The sequence below is a fragment of the Erithacus rubecula genome (assembly GCF_903797595.1).
Source record: "Erithacus rubecula genome assembly, chromosome: 2".
Taxonomy (NCBI): Eukaryota; Metazoa; Chordata; class Aves; order Passeriformes; family Muscicapidae; genus Erithacus; species Erithacus rubecula.
Genome location: NC_136685.1, coordinates 19,452,849 through 19,468,425, shown reverse-complemented (window position 1 = coordinate 19,468,425; position 15,577 = coordinate 19,452,849). Strand labels below are relative to the sequence as shown.

At 38.6% G+C, this 15,577-nt stretch overlaps 1 protein-coding gene across 2 annotated transcripts in view; it reads right to left on the bottom strand.

The window, feature by feature from the left end:
• DLGAP2 (DLG associated protein 2) overlaps positions 1-15,577 on the bottom strand; it is a 438,256-nt gene that overhangs the window by 363,401 nt on the left and 59,278 nt on the right. The gene's annotated exons all lie outside the window — the stretch shown is intronic.

Sequence of the window (15,577 nt, the reverse complement as noted above, 5' to 3'; positions counted from 1 at the left end):
GGAAACTCAAGGGAATGGGGACAGAGAAGATCCACATTTTGTAGTCCACCACATCCACCATGGTGCAGTGTTTCTGGCAGCCTGTGGGAAATGCTGCAGAAGCTGACCAGCACCACTGGCCCTTTCCCACAGGCAGGAACTCATCCTTTTTCACAGATGTACATATTACATTCATCAATTTTGGTTCAGACAACCAGCTTTGGTACTCCTACTAGCAACAACCTATACTTAAAGCACCCAATACTTAATTTTAATCTGACTTTAAAATCTAGAATTTCCATCCTGGACAATTATATCAGGATCAATAAAACTGTAGCTTAAAGTTTAATGGCTTTTCTTATGCTGTTTCTGAGAAAAAACATATTCAAAATCATGCTCTAAGATGGCTTCTCCAAATTTAACCTTGAGGATCAACAAGCACCCTTTAAAGTCTGAAATGTAAAAGAAAAAAAACCATTTAGTTTCTAAAGACAGAAGGCTAACATCACCACTGTCAGCAAATCCTGGGCTTCCAACCTTTAAAACCACAAGCACAGCCACAGCTGGTATTAGTTCTAAAAATCCAGGAAGCAAAATATTTTAGGGAATAGAGACATTTCTATTTTTCCCAAAGACTGCTGCTGCTGTTTGGCCAAGATCAGCAGACCCAGCTGTGGCAGCTGCACATCCCCACTCCTCCCTGCAGGACTTCTCCAATGCTCACTGTCACAACACCCAGGAGGACAAACACCTCAGCTTGTGGGTCCTCCAGAAAAGCAATTTAAAGTCTTAATAACCTTGCTGCACCATGCTTCCTCCTGAATGCAGAGGCAGGGCCATTGCACAACATTGATTTTTATTACAGTCAGTCTGTGGCCAGACTGAACAAAAAGCAATGGGTACAACTGACAGGGATGAGAATGATCTCCCCATCCAACTCATCTGCACTTTACACAAGGCACAGCATTTAAATGTAAGCTTTTACAAAAGTCATTCACTTGCTTTGGCATTATTCAAAAGCTAAACTTGAGGGAAACAATTTAAAAAAAACCAAAAACAGCCTGCTTTAACCCGCTTCATAGACAACAGGCACTTTGTATTTTGGGAAGAATCACTTGTATAAAAAACAATTTTCTGAAAACCACACTCACGATTCTACAGTGTTTCTTACATTTTAGAATTTTAAAAATCCAATAATTCTTGGAAGTACAATGTCATATGTACAAAATATAGCATTTTCCTTATGGCCATGGATATAAATAACAGCAGTGTTACAGGCATAGAAAGAATAAAATATAGAAGCAGAGAACAAAGAAATCCTAAAATGTGCTGAGACAGTCTTTGCAAAGCAGTGTAACACAAAGACTGAATCTTAAAAACATGATGTCTTATTGAATCTTAAAAACATTTATGTCTTACACAGACATGAAGTAACATTTAGTTCCTTAGGAATCTGTCACATTTTCTTCCCCACATTCATGAACAATGAAGAAGCATTATGAATTTATTATGAGCTCTCAGTTAATCAAATTAAGACTGAAATTAAAAGTAGAGATGAAAAAAGAAAAAAGCAGGTCTGAAGTTGTGAGAAACTTCAATGGAAAAAAAAAATAAAAACAGTTCGAGAAAATAGTTCACCCTTCCTGGTAGACTGGATATAGATAAAAGAACAGACATATGAAGAAAAAAAAAACAAAACACAACAAACCAAAAAACATTTATGTGTCCCTTTCCTTCACTCTCTTTAAGTGCTAAGTAGGCAAACAGTATGGCAAAGTCTTAAACAATGCTTCCTGCTCCCTTTAACATGTTTACCCTGCACAAAGCCAGTTTCTGGCTGGTAGGAGTTTGATATCAACCTCCCACTTACTTATCTACAGTATACAGATTTTTACACTGTACCCATCTCCATGGTATCCAAGAGCCTTTTCACACTGCTCTCCTCCCACTTTCTCCCCACTTTGTTTCTCTCCTCTCTAGGGAAACTGACAGGAGAATTCCTCAGCAAAACTGTCACCTTTCCCTCTACAAGCCTCTCCTTTCCCCTGCTGCTTTCCTTTCATTCATTTGCAAGCTGTAATACCCAGTTTGTTGCTTAAGATGCCTAAAATGCCTTATCAGTCTCCGAGATTTTTCTCTAATTTTACAGAAGATCCTTAGATTATTTTTTTTCCCCTTTTGGTTTTTTGAAATTTACCTACACAGGTAATTGGAGGGAGAATCCTTACCCAAAGCAGATTTGGATTGGTTTCTTCTGTAGAGATCAAAATCTGTGAGCAACTGGAGGGATTTATATGCAGGGGGAGGGAAAAAAGGCAAAAGAGAAACAGGTTTCAATGATAGCAACTGATGATTTAACCTTCAGTTGTTTTATAAGCTCTCAGTTGGGAGTTAAGGCATTGCAATACTAAATTAAAAATGGACTCATGGATGCAGAAACAGAACAAATAATACAGCAGGTGGTATGTCCTTCACATCAAGGTGCTTCCCTAGCAGCAGGCAAATTAACTTTGGTCAATGGTATACATGACAGTCACATGTAGCAGGAACAAAGTCTGTGCTTATGATGCCAAGATGAAAGCATCCCCAAATTCAGTGAAAAATACTAATTGTTGTGGTTGGAAATTGATTAGGATGTATTTAAAACTGTTTTCGTTATATGTTGCTGTGCTTAGAGATATATCAATATATAGTTGTCATAATCAGTGTTCAAATTTTAACACAATATAGGTATTCAGAAAGCTCCTCAGAGCAGCACAGGGTAGCTACAGAGCTGACTTAAGCTTAATAAAGATCATACTTTTAAAAGTTTGCTTGGAAACTTTCCTTCCATTTCTTTAAAATAAGACAGATAAGTCCTTTGAGTGTTCAGTACACAACCTTTTTTTTTTTTTTTTTTTTTAGAGTGATATAACAAGAACTAGAATTCATTCCTATAAAAACAATTTAAGTTCGGAAAGTATTAACTTCAAACCAACTAAAAAAATCCCCACTTTACAGAGAAGCAGAAATGTGAAGCAAAATAATTCTCATGTGCAAAAAGGCCTCTGTGAAATGGATATCTACTTTCTTAAAAGGATCTGCTGCACAAAGATGATCAGACCTCTCTTTGGTACTGAATGATAAAAATGTTTTTCTTTCTACTCCACTTATAATTGGACTGCTAAAATAGCCATAGAAAAATGAGCTAGATACTATTTTTCCTTCTCAATTTACATTTTTTTCTGCTAAAAATTAAGTCAACTGAAAATGAATGTTTCATAGGTCCAAATTTGAAGAACTCAGGAGTCCGAGAGCTGATAAGTGAAATTCAAGGAAGAATTTAACAAGGATTACATTTGTAACTTGCCAGAATAAAATAAGCTCAACTTGAATTTCAAGTCCAAGAGGAGACAATATTTTCTGCTTTTTACATCCTAGAAATCCAGTGAACTCAAAGACTAGAAAGTCAGAACATATCGTTTTAGGCATGTGAGCCACACAGCTCCTGTTGTGACCCTTGTGGGCATGTCCAGCCATTTCCAGGACTGCCTCTGGGAGAGCCCCCTATGCTCCCAACCTCCCTCCCCACAAAACTGGCACAATTGGCATGTGAGGTAATTTGATTGCAAGAATATGGCAACATTCAAGAAGAAGATGTTTCAAAAACGTGCTGGGAAAATCCAGATCAATTATAAAATTTCAGAGAAGAGGGATTCCAGTGTGCCACAAAGAGTGCCTGGCCTCTCCTATGGAAGCAGTCAGAGACTGGAGACAATTCGGGTTAGATATTTGGGTGTGACCCAGTGAGTTCCTATCTTTTTGTCTTTCAAACATTGTGTCGCTTATTTGGAAAAGAGAGGCATCTCCCAGACCCTGCTACCTGCACAGCTCTGTGCTACACACTGCTGCCTTCCTACCATCTGCATGAGCCTCATGGAATTAATTGTGTCTGGTTTCATTCTAAAGATCATATCAATTCTATCTTTCTATCTATTTTTTCTTATATTTGTCTCAGGGCTTTTTTTTTTAGGAAAAATTTCTTCATCAGCTACTACAGAGAGGTTTTGGAATAATGTTTGTAACTATATCTTAAACCACTGGGAATTCTGCGCTCCTGCTTCTCTGAATGTCTTTTGCTGCCCCCTGTCATTAAAGAGGTATAATATATTTTTTATTTTTATTATTATTTCCATCTATTTTTAGCTTCATACCTGAGGATTTTAGATATCTTTGCTCCATTAGCACTGTTGAAGGAGAAGGAAATTCTCTGGAACCTATTCCATGGTGCTTCTTAAGCTGAAAAGAAGCATTTGGCATTTGGCTGCTCACAGAAGCCACTTATCTGGCAGGTCTGTAAAGGTATCTGACTTCAGACAGGGTGTGAAAAGTAGGCAAGATTTCCTGTTCACGAGCTGTTGGATGATACAAACCATCATAAATCAAAGGCTTATCATTACAGCATTATCATAATTCTTTCAGAGCAGAAAGGCTCATGCAGGATAAGGAGAAAATGTTTTAAACTAAAAGTAGAGACACTTAGATTAGATAGTAGGAAGAAATTCTTTACTCAGATGGTAATGAGGCACTGGAACAGGTTGCCCAGAGAAGTTGTGGATGCCCTTTCCCTGAAAATGTGCAAGGTCAGGTTGGATGGGACTTTGACCACCAACCTGCTCTAGTGGAAGATGTCCCTACCTATGGCACAGGTGTTGGAACTAGATCTTTATTATCCCTTCTAACCCAACTTTTCTATAATTCTATGATGACTCTATGCAATCAGGTGGGAGAGTGTTGCATTAAGGCTGCTTGCCTTCAGATTTCTAATATGCAGTTGGTTCAACTTACCAAAGCCAAATCTGAACTTCATAGCACTCACACAAGCATAATTATATTTGGTTAAGCTTTTTAAGGGCTATCTAAGGAGTGTAGCAACAAACACCAGATATCATTTCCATTCCTCAAAAGAGAATTCCTCAAAATTTCGAGTAAGAACTCGAAAGATAACCTCATGACTAGTGTGCCTTTTCTGAGTCTTGGTTGAAGCTGTTATTGATACAACCCACACCAGCATCAGCAACAGTTCCAAGTTAATCCTAAAATCAGTCCTTGAAATACCCAGCTCTGGCAGAAGAGAGCATCAGGACCAGTGGCACCTGCCTTCCCAAGGCTTATTCCCAAACCATATGTGTCCCCTGTCACAGCAACACAGATGCCACTTGCAACAGCAAAGCTGGCCCAAGTAGAACATATTAAGACTTGATATTTTTTTGTCTGTCTGGTACTGCTGGAAGTAGTAGAGATTTTGCAAGACCTTTCAATCATTCCCTGTGAGCTGTCAGTTCTTCTGCCCTCCCAAGGAAACAACCTTTCCTCTCAGCTGCTGGTGAGATGTGCCCTGCTGCAAAGGCAGCCTGTGCCAAATGTCTCCCACCCACGGTGTGTGAGTGAGAAGCCTGTCTTGTCAGCTCATTCCATTGTATTCTGATGAGATGGGCCAGACTTGTCCAATTATGCTTCCTCAAGATTTTACTCGATTGCTATTGTCCAATATCCAATTTCTCATATACACTGGCGGGCATACAATATACAATTTCACTGATGTTTTAATTCCTTTTTCCAAAAGCTAATTTAGTGTCAAAACAGAACTAATGATTTATCTCTTTATGAGGTTTTTGGTAAAAGTATTTTCTTTATATTATCCTCTGCCTTAGCCACCATTCCCAATTAATTATCAAGAACATAAATAAAACATGATGATTTTGTGGAAAGGAAAAGTTACAGTGAAAATAAATAAACCATGATTTTCATATATCAAACACTTTGGCACCGTAACAATGTATTTATCATCTCACACCTTATCAAATTTAAATTTTATTTAAATACGTATATTGTGTCCTTTTCGTTTTGAATAAAAAGAAGTGTTTAAGAAGATGAATTTCAAAAATGTTCTGAAAATATTACAATTTCCACATCAATATGTTTTCTTTCAGATTGTATTACATCTCAAAAAATGCAACTTCTCTACAGCCCTTTCCATGATTGAAGGTAGTACTGACAGCAACAACAGTAGGTACATTTCCTTAGCAGAGTTTTCTACAAAAGGTGACAGACATTTAAATAATGAGGAAATCATTGACTGCATTATCTACTTTTTATATCTCAATCAAAACTAAGAGAAATAACTCCAGAAGAGACGGCATAGTGCTACAGTGACCCCAAATAATGTAGCTGATCTCCTTGAACTGCCATTGGCTTCATTGCTCCTTCCATCCACTCACCATGACAAGTGAAGCTGAAACACAGGCTAGATAATTTTTTGATGTCCCAGGAAATAAAACATGATAACTATTATGACACTTTTCAGAATAATGTTAGCATGAATCTGCATTAGCATGAACTAATTATAAATGCCCTACAATTAATACATATTTATAACATTAATCTTTTAGAAGTTATCATCTAAAGTATAATCCACACCTCTTCCATAAAAATATAATATAGAGACTAAGTAGAGTAACTAACCAAGGGAAAAAAAAAAACTACGTAGACTGGAATTAGCTCTGAAGTGATTCCAAATGATACCTTAAGACAGTCTTTTCATACTTAATTGTAGGAAAATAAATAGTGACGCTGGCTACAGTCACAAACCCTATTTATTTCTAACTTCCTTTTCAGTATTTAGACACTTAGAGAACAATACATCATCAAGAGCAAAAAACTCTATTAGATCTCTCATTTTTCATAAATTTACACTCTTGACTGACAGAACAAGACTTCTCTGCAGTGGTACATATACTTGTGACCTCTGGGTCCAATTACTGTAATTGGCAGCACTTACAAGGGATTCCACAATTTAAGATCCCTCAGACTAAACAAAGCATGATAGATACAGGTCCATTTGGAACTCTTCACTTTGTTGTTCAAATAATTGCACCATTACACATTGTCCAAAACGACGCCTTCAAAAATCTGGAACAAGCAATGTCAAAGTTCTCGGACACTAGAAAATGATGATGCTCTCAAAGTGCTCTGAATCTGAGAGATGATGATATGGTCCTTCCCAGACTAACATTTCTAGGAGGAAGAGGCCAAGACTTTTCAGTTGAAGTTTTAATTCCTTTTTCCAAAAGTAAATGAATAGGAGGATAAACTTCAGGACAAAAGCAATTGTATTTTGAACTTTCTATCAGGCAAAGAATTCCTAAGCATCTCATCATCTGACTGACCACGAACCAGCAGTGTGCCCACATGGCCAAGAGGGCCAATGGCACCCTGGGCTGTACAAGGAAGAGTGTGGCCAGCAGGACTGACCATTCTTCCCCAGTAGTCTGCACTGGTGAGACCAGACCTTGAGTGCTGTGTCCAGTTCTAGACCCCTAATGTAGGAATCATGGTGAGGTGCTGAAGTGTGTCCAGAGAAGGGCAATGAGGCTGGTGAAAAGTTTGGAGCACAAGTCCTATGAGGGACCTGGTGTTGTTTAGCCTGGAGGAGGCTCAGAGGAGACCTTATCACTCTCTGCAGCTGCCTGGAAGGAGGTTGCAGCCAGGTAAGGATCAGTCTCTTCTCCCAGGTAACAGTGATAGGAAAAGGGGACACAATCTTAAGCTGCATCAATGAAAGTTTAGGTTGGAAATTAGGAAGAAGTTCTTCTCAGATAGGATGATTTGGCATTGGAATGCCAGGGAAGCAGTGGAGTCACAGTCCCTGGAGGTATTTAAGAAAAGACTGGATGTGGCACTCAGTGCCATGGTCTGGTTGTCAATCATGGGTTGGATCCAATGATATCAAAGGTCTTTTCCAACCTATTCGGTCCTATGATTCTGTGATCAGATATGCAGTCACTGCATACATTTAGCAACCAAAATAAGCAAATTCACTTTCCTGAGATTGTACCTGAGAAACAAGTTTTGGTGTAAAACAGAAATCATGAACATTTCTTCTGTCTCTTAGCACCATGAGCAGCAGTGGCATCTCCTACCTAATGGCAATAGCCTAGATACAAGAAATCCTGTCTCTAGCATGATAGGATCATAAATGTCCAAGCATCACTTGTTGATGGGAAGTAGACATTGACTTTTCCCTTCACTTATGTGCACACGTCTTCCTTCCTTCCTTCCTTCCTTCCTTCCTTCCTTCCTTCCTTCCTTCCTTCCTTCCTTCCTTCCTTCCTTCCTTCCTTCCTTCCTTCCTTCCTTCCTTCCTTCCTTCCTTCCTTCCTTCCTTCCTTCCTTCCTTCCTTCCTTCCTTCCTTCCTTCCTTCCTCCCTTCCTCCCTCCCTTCCTCCCTCCCTTCCTTTCTCTCTCTCTCTCTCTCTCTGTAATAAAACTACCTTATCTCACCTGCTGGTTGTTCTCCATCTTATTCTCTCCCCTGTCCCACCAGGAAAGGGAGTGATAGAGCAACTTAGTGAGCATCTGGCACCCAGCCAAGGTCAACCTGCTACAGCATCTGACTGAATTTTGAGCAAATACAAATTCTAGAGTTTGCTACACATATATTGGAGCAGAACAAACATCTTAGTTTTCACTCTTTAAGATACCAAGCAAAGTAACAACAGCTCCTTTTCTTTCACCTGTACTAGTCTATAAAGATACAAAGGATGTATGGGCAGTCCTTACAATGCCTAGACTGCAAAGTCTAGTTGGAGAGGATGGTACTGCAGTGGTAGGAATAACCCTTTCTCTGGGAAAAGAACACCTTGGTGTTACTCTTGTCACTGCAACACCCTGAGACTACACACCAAAAAGGTGCAGGTAAAAGTCAGTACAGAGCAAGGCTACAGGAAATCACAGCAAATATTCTCAGGCTGGGGAATTTTAAGCCCTTTAGCAGATGAGTCCTGGCTACCTCCCCATACTTGTAACTCATCTGTCAGATTGTCTGCACACACACACAATGCAGTGCCACCCTCCCTGACAGTTTTATTTTATTTTATTTCTCCTGAGTAGAAGTCAGTCCTCCTTATGGGATATTTTGGATCCTGCATGCCTACCTTGCTCTTTCCACAGGGCTGAATCCCTGCCAGGCAGAGCTGAGCTGGGCTGCAATAGCCTGCAGCACATCCACAGGAGGAAAGAACTCCTCCTCTCAGGAATGGTCTCCAGTGAGCACACCAAAACCAGAGCTGGAGAAGTGGAGGTGCCTCCCCACCAGGGAGAGAGTTGCACCTGGTGGCACCAACCACACCACGCCCCTGGTACCTCACTGGGCAGCACTTGACTCCTCAGAGGTTTTGTCAGAGATGTGGGATGTTTCCTGCCCTTTCCTTGTCTCACCCACACACCATTAACAAAGCCCTCTCAGCTTTTAGTCTGGGAGAGTATTGTGAAATATGTTTTTATTGTGGCTTGTTGTAAGAGATCTTTTTTATGCACAATGTCAATAAATGATGTGATTCAAAAGCACGGATTGAGATAATAATAATATATATAAAGCAAATGCCAAGGAATACCAGGTGGTATTTCTACTCGGTGCTCTGGAATGGTACTTCAGATTTATGTGTGAAGCATGGGGATTTTAAGTATTTTGATGCCTATGCTTGCACTGCAGAAGCAAATCCATTAAACATGTAAAATGGAGTAATAGTCCTTCCATGCATCTTTGTTACAAAGAAACTAATTGTCAATAAAAATTAAAGTTTATGGTTTTGTGCTAGGACTTGTCAACAAAACTCTCCCAATGGTCTGCTTTATTCTACTGTGTAGGAGTCACATAGATACAAAGACATTCAGTTCAAAAATTATGAACAAGGTAAAAGAGGATGTTGCAAGCATAAAAGTTACTACAACAAAAATAAAAAAAGAAACATCCTAGATGTTTACCTGCATTTATGGTGCTGGTATCACAAATGTTTTCTGCTGTGAAGCAAACTTGTACAATGTTGTACAAGAAGTTGTGAATCATTACTTCAACTATCCAGGAAGTTACTTAATGGTTTATAATTTATTAGTAGTTTGACTTTTAGAAACCATTTGATAAATCAAATTTCAAATTTATTAATAGCTAAAATTAGAAATCACCTATATAAATGGGGAAAACTAAAGCCTCCACTGTGTAAGGACCGGAGTCTGTAAATAGTATTGGGTATTACACATCAAACAAGGTTTTTATACATTTGTCACTTTGGGGAAGTTGAGACTCTAGACATAAGTAGCACTCTACTGTTGATGGGAGACCCACCAAGGTGAATCAGATGTCTGATACTTCATCTAGCCATTCTCCCTGCCCAGGTGAAAGTTACCCTGAAAACTGGGAACCAGGCATCATTTTTCCAACAGCTGCTTTCCTGTTCTATGTAAGCCAAGTCCATTTAGTCACCTTTTGGCCCAAAACCCAAACTGAAGCAGCAACACACTACAGAATTCATGCATAGGCAGAACTGGGACATTTCACTCCTGATGGACAACTGCCAGTGACAGCAGAAAACCAGAGAAGGATGGATTATTTTTAGGAGTACTTATTTCATAGATTTATGCTATACAATTCTTTCATGCAAAGAGAACAAACAGAGAAGGATGCTTGTGCCTCATTCATGCCCTTGGCAATGTTTGATAGCTAAGGGAGATATAGATTTCAGAACACAAAGCAACTACCTCCTTCCCCAGTGAGCAGGCATTCTTATGGAAATAATAGCTTTCTCTTTAAGACAGAAATATTACCCACGTTTCATTCAGTGTTGAACAATGGGATAGTTTATTGTAAGCCCCAGTCACCTGGGGAGTTTTTGCTGAAGGTGGGATAAAACAAGGGTAGGTCTCAGTAAACAGATGATCATTTTTTCAGGACCAGTTAAACACTTATGCTTCTGGTGGTGATTTTTAAAGAGGGAGATCATCATTTGTGCAGTCAGTTTTTGAAAATACAAAACTGGAAGAGTGGTAGGGCAGTTTTAATCTGTGAGCTGGTGATGCCCCACTGTTAAAACTATGTAGCTTCAATGCGTTGCTTTATCTTTGATCTGTTTAGTGTGTACACACCACTAGGTGAGCCAAAGATGCACACAGAGAAAGGGCATTTTTGATGCCTATTAAGGTGGAAAGACAGAGGTAAAACACACACAAATATCTCTGTTTCTCTGCATTGATGCTACTCCAGTGCAGTGGGAGGAATCAGGGGAGCCTGGGGAACCCCCAGGAGTGCTACCAAGCTGGTAGTCATAAAATACCTGATACATTCTTGGGGATAATCTTAAATTGAGCCCTGGAGATGAAACTGCTGTCTCACCTCTGGAGAGACAGGCAACAGAGGCACAGCTTATCTACAATATGGGAGATTGAGCTGCAAGTCAAATATCTGACAAATGGAGATGAGAGAATCTTATCTTTTAAACGGCTGCCATGAGCAGTTACTGTGAGATAGCATTCATCTTTGATGATTTTCTTCATTTTGAACACTTAGAAAAATGTTACTAATGTTACTCAGACCACAAAGAGCTCTAAAATTTAGCTGTCAGAAGTCTTGCAAAAAAAGGCAAAAAAAAAAAGTAAAAGTTCCTGCCTCTTTGGTAACACTCGTTTAAGTATTTTGTAGAAAGCAGAATTACTTTCACAGAAAAATTTCCCCAATTTTATAGCACTGAAGTGGGGAAGAACTCTGAAATTAATAAGAGGATATTCAGATCTGTGCCAACTACATCCCAGGACCACACACTAAGTACTCCCCTATAAAGAAATTATTAACAATTAACACTTTTCTTCTGCTGTCTACATTTTGGGGGTTTTGTAAGGCTTGCAAGGGGCAGCAAGGCTGTACAAAGTTAAATAGTTCTCTGACAATTTTTTTTTTTTTTTTTGTATAATGCTTCTAGAGTTTTCATTTACCACCAGAGAAATAAGCACAAGAACTGGTGGAAGGGTACAGGAACACTGTTTTGTTGGTAAATATATATGTAGAATGCCTTTTTGTGTATCCATTCCCTTAACTACAAGCTAAAGTAAATGTAGCTTTAGAGACTTTTTTTTTTTTTTCTGTCTTGACTATCCAGTTGAAAACAGATTGTTTTCAGCTTGTTTGTTTTTAATTCTTCATTTCATGTTGCTTTCAAGGAAATGTCACCTCTCAAGAACAAAAGGTTAAGTCAAGCAATGTTGAACTATATAATCAGTCTGCTTGACAAGCCTAGGCTGCTGAAAATATTAAAGAATGAGCACCCAACTAGTTGACAAGCCATCTCTGCTGACATAATTTCTTTTTCAGTGTTTTAATTATTCTCATGGGTCATTCCATCTTCAAAAACATCAGCATTGATGTTACCTCATGACTGGTAAACACCAGCAATTTATTTTTTTAAAACCAGAATCTAGAATTAGCAATGAAATTTCCTGAGTCTGTCCCAGTTGCACTGGTGTGATGAAAGAATAAAAAGCTCTGTCACTCAGCATTTGCATTGCTTATTCCAGCCAAAACACTATTATAAAGCTACCAAAAATGTTTTGACACAGACAAGATTCCAAAGTATAAGTAGCCTGTTTATTTACACAAATGTTCTGTACAACTAATGAAATATCCTACTGAATTTCAGACTGCCTTAGACTGATGAGTTTTTGTTATTCAAACACACAAAAAGCCATGAGGGAAGTGCAGCTAATTTGCTTTTGGAGTGCTTGGAGAAAGTGGCAATTCATTTTGTGGCTCTCATTTAAACACCAAGAGAAGATATTGTGATCTGTGAACTAGAACAGAAACATTATTGTTATGTGACATAGTGTGGAAATTCATATCAATGCAAATGAAGGGGGGAAACTGTTAAATAAAATAAATCACTACTTCAGTACCTGTGGGTATTTTTCTTTGACCCATCTTCAGGAAAGGATGCTCCTTTAAATACCATAATGATTTTTGTGGCAGATAAGTAAATGCTTTCTACCTCTCAAAGGTGACCTGCTATTTGCTGTCCATATTTTTTCATATTTCAAATAATGAGGCCAGAAAGAATAGCAAAATTATGTACATGATTGTAGAAGGCAATATTTTCACTGTGTTACTGATTTCTTCTTTGTATTCACTTTTAAAAATAAATAATTAAATCATGTTGAAGCCTTTTCAAATGCATGGACTTGATGGTCAACTCTTGATCACAAAGAAAATAGCATGAATGCTGGTCCACTCCTCAGTGCTGGCTTCCTCACTGACATGTCCTGTGTGCTTGTCATTCTTTCTAACTATGAGCTCAAACAATTGGAAATGGGAAGCAGGCACTTGGCATTCTTTGCTGGAAATCAGATTTTAAAACATGGAAAACTGAAATGTGATCAGAATGTGATTACAGATTTAACTACGAGCATCAGGGGTAAAAAAACATAATAAGCCTTTGAGGTATCAGTAGAATAAGGTCAGGACAGTGTAAGAGTCACAAAAATTTACATATAACTTGCATAAACAGAACAAAATAGCATTAATTGGCCTCAGAATAATAAAATAAATACTCCAGGGGTCATGTGTGTTTGCTCCTTGGCTTGGCACACAGATGTTTATCACAGTTCATTCTTTTGTTGTGATTAATATCCATTCATAAGTCAAGCCCTGATACAGCAGTATTTAATCACATATTGAACTGCAAAATATATACTTTATTATTTTGTGGGGTTGCAGCATAGACATGATCACTACTAAATCTATTATTAAATATTTAAATTAGTGAATCTAATAATATTTGCTATATACACATTTGGGTCATAACTTCAAAACCAATGAGTATTTCAGCTGAAAATTTTAACACAAAATTATATATTTCAAAGGGTAAACAATGCCCTGCATTCTACCATTGGATATGGTAGAAAGCTGTGATGCTGTCATCAGCTCCCATGCAGTTTATCCATGTGGCATTCCCTGTGCCACACTGTGCATCCCAGCCTGCCCTGCTGTAGCCCTGAGCATGATTTATCACACCTGTGACATTTTTAGAACCTTTTGCTGAAAAAGAGGAATACCAGACTGGACACCAGAAGATTACAACTGATTGTTGCAAAAATAACTGGTTGGTTTGGCCAATATCTTTATGTTGTAGTGCCTCAGGGCAAAATTCATCCTTCAGGCACTGCTTTGAGAAAAGAATGAGGAAAAGTCACTAAGGCAGTCCCTTGAAGATGCTCCACAACACTGGAACTGCACCAACAGCAAGGTTTCTTCAGCTGTCTCAGCTACACTGGAATAGGTGGGTTTGGAATAAGGGTATAGGCTTTGCCAGGGGTATAAAGGAAAAGAGGAATATCTAGTGTATGTTCCCATACGTGTGTTTATAGTTCTTACTCTGAAGTTTTTTACTAGAGTAAAAAACAAGGGACAAGAAGCTATAATTAACTTATTTATCATTTTTAGACTAATGCTAGTTATATTGAGTAATATAAGTAATGCAAATGAGATGATAATTTGGCCTTGCTCTGAAGAGTTACAACAGTACACGAAATGCAGAACACAAAAGAAAACCTGCAGCACCATTCTTGGGATCTGAGAAAAAATACTTTGTTTCCTGCTGCTTTGCCCTGCACCATGAGCACAAAAAAAAAAAAAAAAAAAAAAAAAAGAAAAAAAAAAAAACTGTAAAGATCAAATTATTCAATGGTCAAACTTGTCTCTGTCAAGTGATGCAAAACAGTCTTTATTATAAACAAATAGAGCATAAAAATTAATCTAAATTATTAAAGTAACACAGTAGTCTTTCACAGTATAAATACTTTACTGCAGACATTTGTTACAGTAACAGTTAGTAATAATAACCATTTGTTCTTTGAGTTTAGGGGACATTTTGGATTTGCTATGGGGAAGGATACTACAACTATCACTATAACTAGTGATAGGGTTTTTTTCCAAAAGGAGGTGATTAGGTAAACCAGAGGAGCACATAAAGTACAAATGCACAACCTAAACTACCAGAATTTGTCATGCTTTCTGGTATTTCAGGTGGGTTCTTTTCAAACATGCAATTAGCTTATATATTTCCATATGCATCTTTATATTCTACTCAGTATCCTAGATATTTTATTAATAAATCCTAAATGTAGTAGTGTAAATAGGCATAACAGTAACTCCTTCATCTTCCTACATTTTTTAACTGATTAGACAACATTATAGCTTTCACAGAAGCAAATGCTATAATTAAGTCTATCAATTTCATTACAACTTCACTGTTTTCACCTGCTCATCCTCCTTCTCCAGAATTATCCTTCTGTACCTCAATTCATCCAAAATAGCATCTGGAATACATCATTGTAATTTGTGGCTTATTGTGAATGCTGTTTTTAGACAGTCCACTGAAACATATTCATTCTGAGAGTTGGGTGCACAGGATAAAGGAAAGCAGAGGGGCCCACAGGCAGCCTGGGGAGGGTCTGCCTGGGGAAGGATGCTGTGGCTGCTGCTCCCCATCACCCACAGTGTCCTTGTGCAGGAGTCACACCTGCATGGGAGGCAGCTCAGCCATCAGACTTGCAGCAGCCCCTGTGTGCAGCACAGAGAGCTGGGGGGTGCCTACAGCCACGAGAAGATGCCATGCTGCTGCCAGCTCAGGAGCCTGTCCACTCCTGCCTGCTGCCAAGGCACCTTCTCAGAAACTCACTTGGCTGCTTATCTTGCCTGATGCCAAGCCCATTCAGTTCATTGAGCTGGCAGAAAACAAAT